Source organism: Apodemus sylvaticus, chromosome 20 (assembly GCF_947179515.1).
Source record: "Apodemus sylvaticus chromosome 20, mApoSyl1.1, whole genome shotgun sequence".
NCBI lineage: Eukaryota > Metazoa > Chordata > Mammalia > Rodentia > Muridae > Apodemus > Apodemus sylvaticus.
The window spans coordinates 56,612,683-56,631,776 of record NC_067491.1 but is presented as its reverse complement, the minus strand read 5'-3'; the positions used below and the strand labels follow the sequence as shown (position 1 = coordinate 56,631,776).

The 19,094-nt window shown below is 40.0% G+C and overlaps 1 pseudogene; it reads right to left on the bottom strand.

Moving 5' to 3' along the window:
* Window positions 1-3,585: 3,585 nt before the first annotated feature.
* LOC127670595 (leucine-rich repeat-containing protein 58-like) lies at window positions 3,586-8,883 on the bottom strand (annotated as a pseudogene).
* Between the last annotated feature and the right edge of the window lie 10,211 nt (window positions 8,884-19,094).

Here is a 19,094-nt window from a genome sequence, read left to right as displayed (position 1 = left end):
AATTGCATTCCATGTGTATTCTTTTGTGATTGGGTTACCTCACTTAGGATATTTTCCAGATCAAACCATTTGCCTAAAAATGTTGTGAATTCATTGTTTCTAATTGCTGAGTAGTATTCCATTGTGTAAATATACTACATTTTCTGTATCCATTTCTCCTCTGAGGGACATCTGTGTTCTTTCCAGCTTCTGGCTATTATAAATAAGGCTGCTATGAACATAATGGAGCATGTGTATTTATTGCATGCAGGGGAATCTTTGGTTATATGCCAGGGTTATAAAATCAACTCAAGCAAATCAGTAGCTTTCCTATGCTCAAAGGATAAGCAGACTGAGAAAGAAATTAGGGAACTGACACCCTTCACAATCGCCACAAACAGTATAAAGTACCTTGGGGTGACTCTTACCAAACGTGTGAAAAATTTGTATGACAAGAGCTTCAAGACTCTGAAGAAGGAAATGGAAGAAGACCTCAAAACATGGAAAAACCTCCCATGCTCATCGGCAGGATTAATATAGTTAAAATGGCCATTTTGCCAAAAGCAATATACAAATTCAATGCAATACCCATCAAAATCCCAATTCAATTCTTCATAGAGTTAGAAAGAGCAATTCTCAAATTCATCTGGAATAACAAAAAACCCAGGATAGCTAAAACTATTCTCAACAACAAAAGAAATTCTGGGGGAATCAGTATCCCTGACCTCAAGCAATACTTCAGAGCAATAGTCTTAAAAACTGCATGGTATTGGTACCGTGACAGGCAGGCAGATCAATGGAACAGGATTGAAGATCCAGAAATGAACCCACACACCTATGGCCACTTGATCCTCGACAACGGGGCTGAAAACATCCAATGGGTAAAAGATAGCCTTTTCAACAAATGGTGCTGGTTCAACTGGAGATCAGCAAGCAGAAGAATGCGAATTGATCCATCCTTGTCTCCTTGTACTAAGCTCAACTCCAAATGGATCAAGGACCTCCACATAAAGCCAGACACTCTGACGCTAATAGAAAAGAAGCTGGGGAAGACCCTTGAGGACATCGGTACAGGGAGAAAGTTTCTGAACAGAACAACAATAGCATATGCTCTAAGATCAAGAATTGACAAATATGACCTCATAAAATTACAAAGTTTCTGTAAAGCAAAGGACACCATCAAAAGGACAAATCGGTAACCAACAAATAGGGAAAAGATCTTCAGCAAACCTACATCAGATAGAGGGCTAATATCCAATATATACAAAGAACTCAAGAAGTTAGACCCCAGAAAACCAAATAACCCTATTTAAAAATGGGGTACAGAGTTAAACAAAGAATTCTCACCTGAAGAACTTAGGATGGCAGAGAAACATCTTAAAAATGCTCAACTTCATTAATCATCAGGGAAGTGCAAATCAAAGCAACCCTGAGATTTCACCTTACACCAGTCAGAATGGCTAAGATTAAAATCTCTGAAGACAGCAGGTGTTGGCAAGGATGTGGAGAAAGAGGAACACTCCTCCACTGCTGGTGGGGTTGCAAATTGGTACAACCACTCTGGAAATCAGTCTGGAGGTTCCTCAGAAAACTGGGCACCTCACCTCCGAAAGATTCTGCTATACCAGTCCTGGGCATATACCCAGAGGATTCCCCAGCATGTAATAAGGATATATATGCTCCACTATGTTTATAGCAGCCCTATTTATAACAGCCAGAAGCTGGAAAGAACCCAGGTATCCCTCAACAGAAGAATGGATCCAAAAAATGTGGTATATATACATTCAGCCATTAGAAACAATTCATGAAATTCTTAGGCAAATAGATGGAGCTGGAGAATATCATACTAAGTGAGGTAACCCAGTCTCAAAAGATCAGTCCTGGTACACACTCACTAATAAACAGATATTAGCCTGGAAAACTGGAATACCCAAAACATAATCCACACATCAAATGAGGTACAAGAAGAAAGGAATGGCCCCTGGTTCTGGAAAGACTCAGTGTAGCAGTATAAGGCAAAACCAGAACAGGGATGTAGGAAGGGTTGGGTGGGAGAACAGGGGAGGGAAGGGAGCTTATGAGACTTTCGGGGAGTGGGGGACCAGAAAAGAGGAAATCATTTGAAATTTAAAAATATATCGAATAAAATAAAAATAAAAAATAAAAATAAAAAAGAAATGTAATATGCAAGGATTCTGTATACAGTTGGCTTCTAATAAAGCACTATTCAAGAGATCACCTGATGTCCCACTGCAATCTTAAACTACTTTTGGCACTTACCAACTAGACTTCCTGTTACAGGTTGGATAATGATCAGCAGTGACAGTTACATGCTTTTTAATGTTAGCTTATATTTTTAGTATTTTATTCCTAATCAACTAGTTAGTAAAATTTATTAATTTCCGATGACAACACTTTCTGTTACTATTTTTCTTCCCCACCTTAGTGATACAATGTATTTAATGTTCTCTCAATGCTTTCTTCCGTGTTCAGTGGTTGCTGGCTCTGTGAACTCCTCTACTGAACACAATAGGCTCTGCTTCACTATACTTATGTAGTTGTAGTTTTTCTTTTAAATGTAGAGGAAGTCTTGGCTTAGTAAACAAGAGGAACAAAGGAGACACGCGTGGTGGTTAAAATCCGCCCCCTTCCACCTTGAGACAAGTTTTCATGTGTGTAGCCCAGGCTGGCCTCAAATGTACTATGGAGCGTAGGTTAACTCTGAAGTCCTGTTCTTCTGCCTCTACCTCCCAAGTGCAGGTCTGAAGGTGTGCACAACTATGCCCGACTTTTCCTCATTTAGTCTGATGTTGTAAAGCAGGTTCTTAGACTACTTAGCAGTTCTTAGACTACTTGTCATCTAGATTTTTGGGAGGTCCAAAACTATTATTCTGCCTCTTGGTGAATACACAGATCAAGACTTTAGCCTCTCATTAAGTGTAAAAGACATTTACTTAGAAGAGATCATTGCAGTTAACACAAATAAAGTTAAGATGGCCATGGAAGCAGATGTTGGTGTACACCTATAATATCAGCAACTAGGGAGGCAGAGGACCCCTAGAATTGCCATCTGGAAGATGTCCCCTCTGGGAGTTCTTCCAGGGAGATCTCTTAGTTCCAGGCCAGTCCATTCTACAGAGTTCCAGGCCCTCAGAACTCAGGTATTATGTATACAATTATTCAGCTAGTTAAAGTATATTTCCAAGTGTTTTGCACAGTGTCAGGTTATAGGTTGCCCTGAAATAATTTCTATATTAAGCTTCCATAATCTTGCTAGGATTAAGGAATTGCTAGTTTATATAAAGTTATTAACAATCACACAAGCCAAGAGCTGGTTTAAATATATTAAAAGTTATAGGCCTTACTGTCAAGTTAGTTGTTTAGAAAGGCTTTCAACAGTCCAGGGGTAACACAAGGAGAAGGTTCATTTTATTTGTGTATAGTGTTCAGCATAAACCAGCCATGGTAAGAGGACTGTGATGACTTCGTTAATCAACTCAGCTGTCCGAGGTTGTTCTGACTGATTGCAAACATGACTGTTCTTCAGAATGAACCATGCTGTTAGTGCTTCTTCAAAGACTTACATGAAAATTGTGGTCAATCAGCTTAATTTTGAACTGCCATTGATAATAAATTACACTCAAAGAATCTAAACTCGGGACCAGACTCACTCCTGCCAAATGTGAAGATAAAATGCAAAACCTTTCTTTCACACCATGGCAAAGTCTTACATGGACATTCAAGACGAAAAACGCTCAGGTCTCCAATCAACTTCAAGACCCGGTTTCTTTTTAAGTCACTTCTGCTCCGTGTTTTATCAATACCCACTGCTCCCCAACCATGAAGAACTTTCTGCATTCTGTGTGCACTGGCTGCATCTTCTGAGTCAGACCCACTCTGGGATGTGGAGTTGTGTGAGGCAGAGTGCAGTGGGAGGAGCATTCTGGAGCACGCAGTGCAGGAGGGAAGACGGTACTTCCCACAGAAACCCACAACCTTAATTTGTCTGACACCACAGTCAAAATAGACTCCACCACACTTTGGGTTTTGGACAATTGTTGGCTGAACCCAAGTATCTATGAAGATTCCCAGGAAGTCCATAGTGTGTGTATGAAATACTTCGGATCTTAATGGTCCTTAAGGCTAATTCCAGAAGAGCTGTATGGTCATGTAAAATCTCTAACAAAACAACCAACCAACGGGTTTCCTCGTAAACTCAACTTTTCCAGGGAATAAGATTGCGGATCTCTCGAGGCAGGTATGTCACCAAGTTATGAAAACTGAGGATCGAAGCGAAGGCAACTGTGATTGCTGAGTAAGCACACTTTGGATCTTGTCATGCAGCACCGAGTAACTCAGAGAAGGCAGATTTGCTAATTATTCTGGTGGGATTTCTTCAATGACATTTACTCCAAGGTATAAACATTCTAAACTCTGCAAGTTCTCCATCTCTGCCAGGATGCTCTGCAGCTAATTGCTGCCCAGCCCAGGCTGAAGGTCTGAAGCACATGCAGCTCCAACAGCGAGGCAGGCAGCTCCTGGAAGCTGTTGCCACTGAATTTGAGGACCTGCAAGGTGCAGCAGAGCAGCAACTGGGCTAGGCAGGCCCTTGGGAAGCAAGCCTGGGCCACCCAGCCGGTTGTTCCTGACCAGCAGCATGCGCGGGCCACTCAGTGTCAGCAGCTCAGGTCCCAGAGCTGCAAGCTCATTGCCACTCATGTCCAGGAGCCTGAGGAGGAAGCCACAGCTCAGCGCTCCCATGGCAGCGACCAGCAGCAGCCACAGCAGCGCCTCACACAAGCCACTCCACTCCTCGGTCGTGCCTTCAGCTCAGACTCCAGGGCCTCCGCCCCACATGCTGTGAACGGAACAGTTGAGTTTGGCCTCCTGAGCCCGGTGTCCTCCGTCCAGCAGGATCCTAGGACGCCTGATGAGTCACTGCATCCTGGAACCTGAAGGGTTGGTTCCACCCCATCAGAAGTGGTGCAGCATGGCCCTGCCCAGGCTCACCCCTGATGCCAGCCGAGTCAAGCCTCAACCTTCTTCTTTACTCTTTGTCTAATATCCACTTACATGTAAGAATATACAGTTATAGATTTGGTTTATTGCTAATATTATCTTAATGGGGTTCCCAAATTATAGGAGAATTTGCATGTCTAAGTGTGAGGCACTGTCCTTCCTCCCAGATTGTGCTAAATGCTAAATAAATTTCCTGGTAGCAAATGACTGGACAGGGAGACAGAGGTGGGACTTTAGATTTCCCAGACAGTAGATCACTGAAAGAAGGAAGGTTTAGAATTGCATACTAGGGAATCAGAGGATGGAAAGGTCTCCCATTCTCATGGATTGATAGGTTTAATACAGTAAAAATGGGCATCTTACTAAAAGAAATCTACTTATTCAATACAATCCCCATAAAAATAGCAACACAATAATTTACTGACATGGAAAGAGCAATTCTTAGTTTCACATGAACGAAACAATTCTGAACAAGTAAAGACTTCTGAAAGAATCACCATCCCTGACCTCAAGCTGTACTACAGAGCAATAGTGATATAAATTGCGTGATAGTGGACATGGACAGTCAGGTTAATCAACCGAATAGAATCAAAGACCCAGAATTAAACCCACACACCTGTGGACACTTGTCTTTTGATAAAGAAGCCAAAACCATACAACCAAAATTATAGCATCTTCAAATCAGACGGGCACTTAGCACCTTATTTTAAAACAGCGGTGGATTACAATTACGCTGATACCAAAGCCACACAAAGATCCAACAAAGAAAGAGAACTTCAGACCAATTTCCCTTATGAACATCGATGCAAAAATACTCAATAAAATTCTTGCCAACCGAATCCAAGAACACATCAAAACAATCATCCACCATGATCAAGTAGGCTTTATCCCGGGAATGCAGGGTTGGTTCAATATACGGAAATCCATCAATACAATCCACTACATAAACAAACTCAAAGAACAAAACCACATGGTCATTTCATTGGATGCTGAAAAAGCATTTGACAAAATTCAGCATCCCTTCATGCTTAAAGTCTTGGAGAGAACAGGAATTCAAGGCCCATACCTAAACATAGTAAAAGCAATATACAGCAAACCGGTAGCCAGCATCAAACTAAATGGAGAGAAACTTGAAGCAATCCCACTGAAATCAGGGACCAGACAAGGCTGCCCCCTTTCTCCTTATCTTTTCAATATTGTACTTGAGGTACTAGCACGGGCAATTCGACAACATAAGGAGGTCAAAGGGATACAAATTGGAAAGGAAGAAGTCAAACTATCATTATTTGCAGACGACATGATCGTCTACCTAAGTGACCCAAATAACTCCACTAGAGAGCTCCTACAGCTGATAAACAACTTCAGCAAAGTGGCAGGTTATAAAATCAACTCAAGCAAATCAGTGGCCTTCCTATACTCAAAGGATAAGCAGGCTGAGAAAGAAATTAGGGAAATGACCCCCTTCACAATAGCCACAAACAGTATAAAGTATCATGAGGTGACTCTTACCAAACATGTGAAAGATCTGTATGACAAGAACTTCAAGACTCTGAAGAAGGAAATGGAAGAAGACCTCAAAAAATGGGAAAACCTCCCATGCTCATGGATCAGTAGAATCAATATAGTTAAAATGGCCATTTTGCCTAAAGCACTATACAGATTCAATGCAATACCCATCAAAATCCCAACTCAATTCTTCACAGAGTTAGAAAGAGCAATTATCAAATTCATCTGGAACAACAAAAAACCCAGGATAGCTAAAACTATTCTCAGCAACAAAAGAAAATCTTGGGGAATCAGTATCCCTGACCTCAAGCAATACTACAGAGCAATAGTGTTAAAAACTGCATGGTATTGGTACAGTGACAGGCAGGAGGATCAATGGAACAGGATTGAAGATCCAGAAATGAACCCACACACCTATGGCCACTTGATCCTCGACAAAGAGGCTGAAAACATCCAATGGAAAAAAGATAGCCTTTTCAACAAATGGTGCTGGTTCAACTGGAGGTCAGCATGCAGAAGAATGCGAATTGATCCATCCTTGTCTCCTTGTACTAAGCTCAAATCCAAATGGATCAAGGACCTCCACATAAAGCCAGACACTCTGAAGCTAATAGAAAAGAAACTGGGGAAGACCCTTGAGGACATAGGTACAGGGAGAAAGTTTCTGAACAGAACACCAATAGCGTATGCTCTAAGAGCAAGAATTGACAAATGTGACCTCATAAAATTACAAAGTTTCTGTATGGCAAAGGACACCATCAAGAGGACAAATCGGCAACCAACAAATTGGGAAAAGATCTTCAACAATCCTACATCAGATAGAGGGCTAATATCCAATATATATAAAGAACTCAAGAAGTTAGACTCCAGAAAACCAAACAACCCTATTAAAAAATGGGGTACAGAGTTAAACAAAGAATTCTCACCTGAAGAACTTCGGATGGCGGAGAAGCATCTTAAAAAATGCTCAACTTCATTAGTCATTAGGGAAATCAAATCAAAACAACCCTAAGATTTCAACTTACACCAGTCAGAATGGCTAAGAATAAAAATTCAGGAGACAGCAGGTGTTGGAGAGGGTGTGGAGAAAGAGGAACACTCCTCCACTGCTGGTGGGGTTGCAAATTGGTACAACCACTCTGGAAATCAGTCTGGCGGTTCCTCCGAAATCTGGGCACCTTACTTCCAGAAGATCCTGCTATACCACTCCTGGGCATATACCCAGAAGACTCCCCACCATGTAATAAGGATACATGTTCTACTATGTTCATAGCAGCCCTATTTGTAATTGCCAGATGCTGGAAAGAACCCAGGTATGCCTCAACAGAAGAGTGGATGCAAAAAATGTGGTATATCTACACAATGGAGTACTATTCAGCCATTAGAAACAATGAATTCATGAAATTCTTAGGCAAATGCATGGAGCTAGAGAATATCATACTAAGTGAGGTAACCCAGACTCAAAAGGTGAATCATGGTATGCACTCACTAATAAGTGGATATTAACCTAGAAAACTGGAATACCCAAAACATAATCCACACATCAAATGAGGTACAAGAAGAAAGGAGGAGTGGACCCTGGTTCTGGAAAGACTCAGTGAAACAGTATTCAGCAAAACAAGAACGGGGAAGTGGGAAGGGGTGGGTGGGAGGACAGGGGAAGAGAAGGGGGCTTGCGGGACTTTCGGGAAGTGGGGGGGCTAGAAAAGGGGAAATCATTTGAAATGTAAATAAATTATATCGAATAATAAAAAAAAAACTAAAAAAAAAAAAAAAAAAAAAAAACAGTGATGGATTAAGTAAGGGATTGCTTGCTAGAACCCTTCCCCTCATGTCCAGATGCCTCTTGCTTGTTTGGCTAGGGAGAGATTTGGAGCAATAAACTTCTATTGAACCAGAAGAAGAGTCAAATTTGCAGAAGAATGTTTTTACATGAGTAAACATGGATAAACTCACATAAAACTACATATGGATTCATGCTTACACATTCATATATCTCCATTAAAACCAGTTGGGCCAAACTACATCCTTATCTCATAATTACACACAAACACACACACACACACACACACACACACACACATCTATACTTACAAATGCATTTGGAACAAAACATCAAGCACCAGCACAGAATGAAATCATTCATTCTGGATGAAAAATGAGCTCCAATATTTATTGCATAGAGAAAAAAAAGCTTCTTCAAGTTTGTTGCTAAATGAATTTAACCCAAGTCCATAGCAGAACGCTTTGTCCTCTTTAGTACAACTAAGCTTGCCTTGCTTTTAAGAAAAGACATGTTCTGTCCTGTGGTAAGGAGGGTCCTACCTGCTCCTTCCACTCTCTCTGTAGTTTCTTGTTTTTGCCTCTTTTTCTCTGCATTGTGCATATTGCTCTTATTTTATAAAGTTGCCTTATATTTAAGATATTAAACTCTGTATTCTCCTTCTAAGCTTGCTCCCTCCTCCTGCTCTGATGTAACAATGCTCTTACTTTCAATGTGTTTGTTACTTTTTATTTCACTCAGTTTTTATTAGATATTTTCTTTATTCACATTTCAAATGTTATCCCCTCTCCTCATTCCCCCTCCAAAAACCCCTATCCCATCCCTCCTCCACCTGCTTACTACACCACCCACACCCACTTCCCTATCCTGGCATTCCCCGTCACTGGGGCGTGGAGCCTTCACAGGACCCAGGGCCTCTCCTCTCATTGAGGTCTGACAGGGCCATCCCCTTCAACATATGTGGCTGGAGCCATGGGTTCCCCCATGTGTTCTCTTTTGTTGGTGGTTTAGTCCCTGGGGGTTCTGGGGGTGCTGGTTGGTTCATATTTTTGTTCCTCCTACGAGGCTGCAAGATCCTTCAGCTCCCTGGGTCCTTTCTCTAGTTCCTGCATGGGGGACCCTGTGCTTCGTTCATTAGTTGGCTGTGAGTATCCACTTCTGTATTTGTCAGGCACAGACAGGGCCTCTCACGAGACAGCCATATCATCTTCCTTTCAGGAAGCACTTGCTGACATCCACAATAGTGTCTGGGTTTGGTGACTGTATGAGGGATGGATCCCCAGGTGGGGCAGTCTCTGGATGGCCTTCCCTTCAGTCTCTGCTCCACATTTTGTCTCTGTATCTCCTCCTGTGGGTATTTAGTTCCCCCTTCTAAGAAGTACTGAAGTCTTCCTTCTTCTTGAGCTTCATTTGGTCTATGAATTCTATCTTGGGTGTTCCAAGCTTCTGGGCTAATATCCACTTTTTAGTGAGTGCATGCCATGTGTGTTCTTTTGTGACTGGGTTACCTCACTCAGGATGATATTTTATAGTTCCACCCATTTGCCTAAGAATTCCATGAATTTGTTGTTTTTAATAACTGAGTAGTACTCCTTTAGGCAAATATCATCTACAAATAGTGATATTTTGATATCTTCCATTCCAATTTGTTTGCCTTTTACCTTCTTTTGTTGTCTAATTGCTTTTGCTAGGTCTTTGAGTACTATATTGAACAGGTAGGGAGAGACTGGACAGCCTTGTCTAGTTCTTGATTTTAGAGGGGTTGCTTCAAGTTTCTCTCCATTTAGTTTGATGTTGGCTACTGCTTTGCTGTGTATTGCTTTTCTATTATCAGGTATGGTCCTTGAATTTATGATCTTTCCAAGAGTTTTATTATAAAGGGTATTGGATTTTGTCAAATACTTTCTCTGCATCTAATGAAATGGTCATGTGATTTTTTTCTTTGAGTTTTTTTATATAGTGGATTACGTGTATCATGAAGGGGTGATGGATATTGTCAAATACTTTCTCAGCATCTAATGAAGTGATAATGTGTTTTTTTTTCCGTTGAGTTCCTTCATATAGTGGATTACATTGATAGATTTCTGTATATTGAACCATCCCTGCATCCCTGTAACGAAGCCTACTTATCATGGTGGATGATTGCTATGATGTTTACTTGGATTCTAAAAGGAAAACTGCAAAACAAGGAAGGTACTTTCACCAATTAGAAAAGAAGATAAGAGTTATCTCAGAACAAAATAATCAAAAGGAGAGAATCACATGCATATAATGCCACCTACAACAGCAAACATAACAGGAACTAAAATATTCCATCCTTAGTATTTCTCAATATCAACAGGCTCAATTCCCCAATAAACAGACATAAGCTAACAGACTGGATATGCAAAAAGGATCTAGCATTTTGCTGTATATAAGAAACACACCCCCAATGACAAAGGTAGACACTACCTCAGAGTTAAAGGCTTGAAGCAAGTCTTCCAAGCAAACAGTCACAAAAAACAAGCAGGAGTTGTCATTCTTATAGCTAATAGACTTTCAACCAAAAATTTTCAAGGGAGATGGCAAACGACACTTCATATTAATCAAAGGAAAAGTCAACCAAGAGAAAGTGTCAATTCTGAATATCTGTGCCACAAATGTAAGGGTATCCACATTCATAAGAGGTGACTTTAATGAAGCTGAAAACACACCTTGAATCATACACAATAATAGTGGAAGACCTCAACACCCCACTCTCACCAAAGGACAGAGCATTGAAACAGAAACTAAACAGAGACACAGTGACACTAATAGAGGTTGACTCAAATGCATCTAACAAATATATATAGAACATTTTACACTACCACAAAAGAATATACCTTCTTCTCCATATCTTATATTACCTTTTCTAAAATTAGCCATATAACTGGTTACAAAACAAGCTTCAACACGTACAAGAAGATTGAAATAATCCCGTGCATTTTATGAGATTACCACAGATTAAGGCTAGATTTCAAAAACAACACAAACCCCCTAGAAAACCCATGTACATCTGGAAATTGAACAACTCTCAATTCAATGATAACTTCATCAGGGAAGAGGTAAAGAAAGAAATGAATAACATTTTAGAATTCAATGAAAATGAAGGCACAACAACCCAAACTTATGAGACAGTGAAAGCAGGGCAAAGAGGAAAATTCATAGCACATAGGGCCCTAGTAAAGAAACTGGAGAGATCTTACACTAACACACTAACACACTAACACACTAACAGCACACCTGAAAGCCCCACAACCTAAAGAAACAAACACACCAAAGAGGAGGAGAGGGTAAGAAATTGTCAAGCTCAGAACCAAAATCAAAAATGTAGAAACAAAGAGAATAATACAAATAAAGAAACCAAAAGCTATTCCTTTAAAAAAAATCAACATTATAGATAAATCCCCTAGCCAAACTAAGTAAAGGGCCCAGAGACAGAATCTAAATGAACAAAATCAGAAATTAAAAAGGGGACATAACAACAGAAGCTGAAAAATTTAAAAAAAAATTCATATCTTTGTACAAAAGCCTATACTCAACAAAACTGGAAAATCTAAATGAAATGGATGATTTCCTAGACAGATACCATGCACCAAAATAAAATTGGCATCAGGTACACCATCAAATCACATATCATCTAAGGAAATTGAAAAATTAAACTTCTGGAGTCTGGAGGCCTCTGGCAGTAGCCCTCAGATCTCTCTGCTTCCGGATCCAGATCAGCCTGGGCGGCAACACCTCATCTCCAGGTCCTGTAAGAGGCAAGAGGGGCTTCCGGGCGGCCAGCGGAGAGAAGTCGGTGTGCTCTGGTGAATACAGGGAGCCCCAGCAGGAGCCTTCAGGTGCCTGCTTTGGGATCTGAACAGCCTGGGCCACAGCACTCAGTCTCCAGGAAGTGCATAAGACCTGGTGTGCACCCAGAGGCAGTCTGGGAGCTCACAGCACAGCTTGCTCCTGTGACACAGAGCTTAGGCTCCAGTCCGGAGGCCTCAGGCAGGAGCACTCAAACCTCTCAGCTTCCAGATCCAGATCAGCCTGGGCGGCAACACCACATCTGCAGGTCCTGCAAGAGGCAAGAGGGGCTTCCGGGCCCCCAGCGGGGAGAAGTCGGTGTGCTCCAGTGAATCCAGAAGGCCTCAGTGGGAGCCTTCAGGTGTCTGCTTCGGGATCTGAACAGCCTGGGCATCAGCACCCTGTCTCCAGGCAGTGCAGGAGGTAAGCTGTTCACCAGAGGCCACCTGGGAAGGGGCAGCTTGCACTGGTGAGTCCAACATTGACAAGACCAACTAACACCAGTGAGAACTAGATGGCAAAAGGCAAACGCAGTAACGCCAATAACAGAAATCAAGGCAATATGGCAACATCTGAACCCAATTCTCCTTTACCAGCATGGCCTGGATACCCCATCACACCAGTAAAACAAGATTTGGATTTAAAATCACTGGTCATGATGCTGGTACAGGAACACATGAAGGACATACATAAAGAAATTCAGGAGAAAATGGATCAAAAGTTAGAAGCCCTTGCAAGGGAAACACAAAAATCATTGAAAGAAATCCAGGAGAATACAAAAGCCAATAATGAGGAAACACAAAAAACACTTAAAGAAATACAGGAGAACTTTGGTCAAGAGGCTGAGGTCATGAAAGAGGAAACAAAAAAATCTCTTAAGGAATTACAGGAAAGCACAAACAAGCAACTGAAGGAGCTAAGCAAAACCATCCAGGACCTAAAATCAGAAGTAGAAACAACTAAGAAAACTCAAAGGGGGACAACTTTGGAGATACAAAACCTTGGGAAGAAATCGGTGGACATAGATGCAAATATCAACAACAGAATACAAGAGATAGAAGAAAGAATCTCAGATGCTGAAGATACCATAGAAACCATGGACTCAACAGTTAAAGAAAATGCAAAAGGCAAAAAGCTTGTAACCCAAAATATCCAGGAAAATCCAGGACACAATGAGAAGACCAAACCTAAGGATTATAGGCATAGATGAGAGTGAAGATTTACAACTTAAAGGGCCAGCAAATATCTTCAATAAAATTATGGAAGAAAACTTCCCTAACCTAAAGAGAGAGATGCCCATGAATATACAAGAAGCCTACAGAACTCCAAACACACTGGACCAGAACAGAAATACTTCCTGTCACATAATAATCAAAACATCATATGTACTAAACAAAGAAAGAATATTAAAGGCAGTAAGAGAAAAAGGCCAAGTAACATATAAAGGAAGACCTATCAGAATCACAGCAGACTTTTCATCTGAGACTATGAAGGCTAGAAGATCCTGGGCAGATCTCATGCGGACCCTAAGAGAACACAAATGCCAGCCAAAACTACTATATCCAGCAAAACTCTCAATCACCATAGATGGAGAAACAAAGATATTCCATGACAAAACCAAGTTTACCCAATATCTATCCACAAACCCAGCCCTACAAAGGAAAATAGGAGGAAAACACCAATACAAGGAGGGAAACTTCACCCTGGAAAAAGCAAGATAGTAACCTTTCATCAAACCCAAAAGAGGTTAACCAATCAAATTTAAAAAATAACATCAAAAATGACAAGAAGTAACAATCACTATTCCTTAATATCTCTTAACATCAATGGACTCAATGCCCCAATAAAAAGACATAGACTAATTGACTGGATACGTAAACAGGACCCTACATTTTGCTGCTTACAGGAAACACACCTAAGGGTCAAAGACAAGCACTACCTTAGAGTAAAAGGCTGAAAGACAATTTTACAAGCAAATGGTCTCAGGAAACAAGCTAGAGTAGCCATTTTAATATCAGATAAAATTGACTTTCAACCCAAAGTCATCAAAAGAGACTCTGAGGGACTCTTCTTGCTGATCAAAGGAAAAATACAACAAGAAGAACCCTCAATCCTGAACATCTATGCTCCAAATGCAAGGACACCCTCTTTCCTAAAAGAAACTTTATTAAAGCTCAAAGTACACATTGCACCTAACACAGTAATTGTGGGCGACTTCAACACTGCACTTTCCTCAATGGACCGATCAGGAAAACAGAAACTAAACAGGAACACAATGAAACTAATTGAAGCTTTGGACCAACTAGCTTTAACAGATATATATAGAACATTCTATCCTAAAGCAAAAGAGTATACCTTTTTCTCAGCACCTCATGGTACCTTCTCCAAAACTGACCATATATTTGGTCACAAGACAGACCTCAACAAATATAAGAAGATCGAACTAATCCCATGCCTCCTATCAGATCACTATGGAGTAAAAGTGGTCTTCAATAGCAACAAAAACAACAGAAAACCCACATACACATGGAAACTGAACAATATTCTACTCAATGATACCTTGGTCAAGGAAGAAATAAAGAAAGAAATTAAAGACTTTTTAGAACACAATGAAAATGAAAATACAACATACATAAATCTATGGGGCACAATGAAACCAGTGCTAAGAGGAAAACTCATAGCCCTGAGTGCCTCCAAAAAGAAAATGGAGAGAGCATACATAACCAGCTTAATGACACACCTGAAAGCCCTGGAACAAAAAGAAGCTATTTCACCCAGGAGGAGTAGAAGGCAGGAAATCATCAAACTTAGGGCCGAAATCAATCAAGTAGAAACAAAGAGAACCATACAAAGAATCAACGAGTCCAGGAGCTGGTTCTTTGAGAAAATCAACAAGATAGATAAACCCTTAGCCAGACTGACCAAAGGGCACAGAGAAAGTATCCAAATTAACAAATTTAGAAATGAAAAGGGAGATATAACAATGGAAACTGAGGAAATCCAAAAAACATCAGATCCTACTACAAGAGCCTGTACTCGACACAACTGGAGAATCTGGAGGAAATGGACAATTTCCTAGACAGATAACAAATACCAGAATTAAGTCAGGACCAAATAGATCATCTAAACAGTCCCATAATGCCTAAAGAAATAGAAGGAGTCATAGAAAGTCTTCCAACCAAAAAAAGCACAGGACCAGATGGTTTCAGTGCAGAATTCTAACAGACCTTCAAAGAAGACTTAACACCAATAGTCTTCAAACTATTCCAAAAAATAGAAACAGAAGGAAAACTACCCAGTTCCTTCTACGAAGCCACAATTACGCTGATACCAAAACCACACAAAGATCCAACAAAGAAAGAGAACTTCAGACCAATTTCCCTTATGAACATCAATGGAAAAATACTCAATAAAATTCTTGCCAACCGAATCCAAGAACACATCAAAACGATCATCCGCCATGATCAAGTAGGCTTTATCTCGGGCATGCAGGATTGGTTCAATATACGGAAATCCATCAATGCAATCCACTACATAAACAAACTCAAAATAAAAAACCACATGGACATTTCATTGGATGCTGAAAAAGCATTTGACAAAATTCAGCATCCTTTCATGCTTAAAGTCTTGGAAAGAACAGGAATTCAAGACCCATACCTAAACATAGTAAAAGCAAAATACAGCAAACCGGTAGCCAGCATCAAACTAAATGGAGAGAAACTTGAAGCAATCCCACTAAAATCAGGGACTAGACAGGGCAGCCCCCTTTCTCCTTATCTTTTCAATATTGTACTTGAGGTTCTAGCTCGTACAATTTGACAACATAAGGATGTCAAAGGGATACAAATTGGAAAGGAAGAAGTCAAACTATCATTATTTGCAGATGACATGATAGTCTACCTAAGTGACCCAAAAAACTCCACTAGAGAACTCCTACAGCTGAAAAACAACTTCAGCAAAGTGGCAGGTTATAAAATCAACTCAAGCAAATCAGTGGCCTTCTTATACTCAGAGGATAAGCAGGCTGAGAAAGAAATTAGGGAAATGAACCCCTTCACAATAACCACAAACAGTATAAAGTATCTTGGGGTGACTCTTACCAAACATGTGAAAGATCTGTATGACAAGAACTTCAAGACTCTGAAGAAGGAAATGGAAGAATACCTCAAAAAATGGGAAAACCTCCCATGCTCCTGGATCAGTAGGATCAATATAGTTAAAATGGCCATTTTGCCAAAAGCAATATACAGATTCAATGCAATACCCATCAAAATCCCAACTCAATTCTTCACAGAGTTAGAAAGAGCAATTATCAAATTCATCAGGAATAACAAAAAACCCAGGATAGCTAAAACTATTCTCAGCAACAAAAGAAATTCTGGGGGAATCACTATCCCTGACCTCAAGAAATACTACAGAGCAATAGTGTTAAAAACTGCCTGGTATTGGTACAGTGACAGGCAGGAGGATCAATGGAACAGGATTGAAGATCCAGAAATGAACCCACACACCTATGGCCACTTGATCCTCGACAAAGAGGCTGAAAGCATCCAATGGAAAAAAGATAGCCTTTTCAACAAATAGTGCTGGTTCAACTGGAGGTCAGCATGCAGAAGAATGTGAATTGATCCATCCTTGTCTCCTTGTACTAAGCTCAAATCCAAATGGATCAAGGACCTCCACATAAAGCCAGACACTCTGAAGCTAATAGAAAAGAAACTGGGGAAGACCCTTGAGGACATCGGTACAGGGAGAAAGTTTCTGAACAGAATACCAATAACGTATGCTCTAAGAGCAAGAATTGACAAATGGGACCTCATAAAATTACAAAGTTTCTGAAAGGCAAAGGACACCAGCAAGAGGACAAATCGGCAACCAACAAATTGGGAAAAGATCTTCATCAATCCTACATCAGATAGAGGGCTAATATCCAATATATATAAAGAACTCAAGAAGTTAGACTCCAGAAAACCAAACAACCATATTTAAAAATGGGGTACAGAGTTAAACAAAGAATTCTCAACAGAAGAACTTCGGATGGCGGAAAAGCTTCTTAAAAAATGCTCAACTTCATTAGTCATTAGGGAAATGCAAATCAAAACAACCCTGAGATTCCACCTTACACCAGTCAGAATGGCAAAGGTTAAAAATTCAGGAGACAGCAGGTGTTGGAAAGGGTGTGGAGAAAGAGGAACACTCCTCCACTGCTGGTGGGGTTGCAAATTGGTACAACCACTCTGGAAATCAGTCTGGCGGTTCCTCTGAAAACTGGGCACCTCACTTCCAGAAGATCCTGCTATACCACTCCTGGGCATATACCCAGAGGATTCCCCACCATGTAATAAGGATACATGCTCTACTATGTTCATAGCAGCCCTATTTATAATTGCCACATGCTGGAAAGAACCCAGATATCCCTCAACAGAAGAGTGGATGCAAAAGATATGGTATATCTACACAATGGAGTACTATTCAGCCATTAGAAACAATGAATTCATAAAATTCTTAGGCAAATGGATGGCGCTAAAGAACATCATACTAAGTGATGTAACCCAGACTCAAAATGTGATTCATGGTATGCACTCACTAATAAGTGGATATTAACCTAGAAAACTGGAATACCAAAAACATAATCCACACATCAAATGAGGTACAAGAAGAAAGGAAGAGTGGCCCCCTGTTCTGGAAAGACTCAGTGAAGCATTATTGGGCAAAACCAGAACGGGGAAGTGGGAAGGGGTTGGTGGGAGGACAGGGGGATAGAAGGGGGCTTGCAGGACTTTCGGGAGTTGGGGGCTAGAAAAGGGGAAATCACTTGAAATGTAAATAAATTATATCAAATAAAAAAATTAAAAAAAGAAAAGGGGAAATCATTTGAAATGTAAATAAAAATATATCAAATAAAAAAAAACTTAAAAAAAAATTAAATTTCCCAACCAAAAACTGCTCAGGGCCCAGATGGCTTTAGTGTAGAATTCTACCACACTTTCAAAGAAGACATAAAAATAATACTCCTGAATTTATTTCTTAAGGCAAACGCAGAAAAAAACACAGCCTTGTTCATTTTATGATTCCATAATTACTCAGATACCTAAACCACACAGATACCCAACAAAGAAAGACAACATCAGTCCAATTTCCCTTATGAATGTCAATGAAAAAATACTCAATATAATTCTAGGAAACTGAATACAAGAACACAGGGATAAAAGGTTGATTCAATATGTGAAAATACATTAACCTAATCAAGTATGTAAACAGTCTAAATGAAAAAAAATCACATGATCATCTCATTAGATGTTGAAAAAGCATTTGACAAAATCAACACAACCTCATGTTAAAATAATGGAGAGAACCGGAATTCAAGGCACATACCTAAACAAAATAAATGTAACATATAGCAAACCAACAGCCAATATCAAATTAATGGAGAGAAATTTGAAGCAATTCCACCATAATCAGGAAAAGGACAATGATGCCAACTCTCCCCATATCTCTTTAATATAGTAATTGAAGGTGTAGCCCGAGAACTACAACAACAAAAGGAAATCAAAGGGATACAAATTGGCAAGAATTCAAGGTATCACTATTTGCAAATGATATGATACTATATGTAAACATCCACAAAACTTCTACCTGAGAACTAGTACAACTTATAACCAACTTTAGCAAAGTGTCCAGATACAAAATTAACTCCAAAAAATCAGTATCCTTCCTTTAGACAAATGATCAACGGGCTGAAAAAGAAATAATCAAAATAATGCCCTTCATGATCGTCACAAATTATATAAAATATCTTCATGTAACTCTAACCAAACAAGTGAAAGATCTGTATGTCCAGAACTTCTAGTCTTTCATGAAGGAAATCTAAAAAGACCTCAGAAAATGGAGTCATCCCCCATGCTCATGGATTGATAGTTTAAACATAGTAAAAATGGCCATCCTACCAAAAGTATTGTAAAGGTTCATTTCAATCCACATCAAAATTCAAACA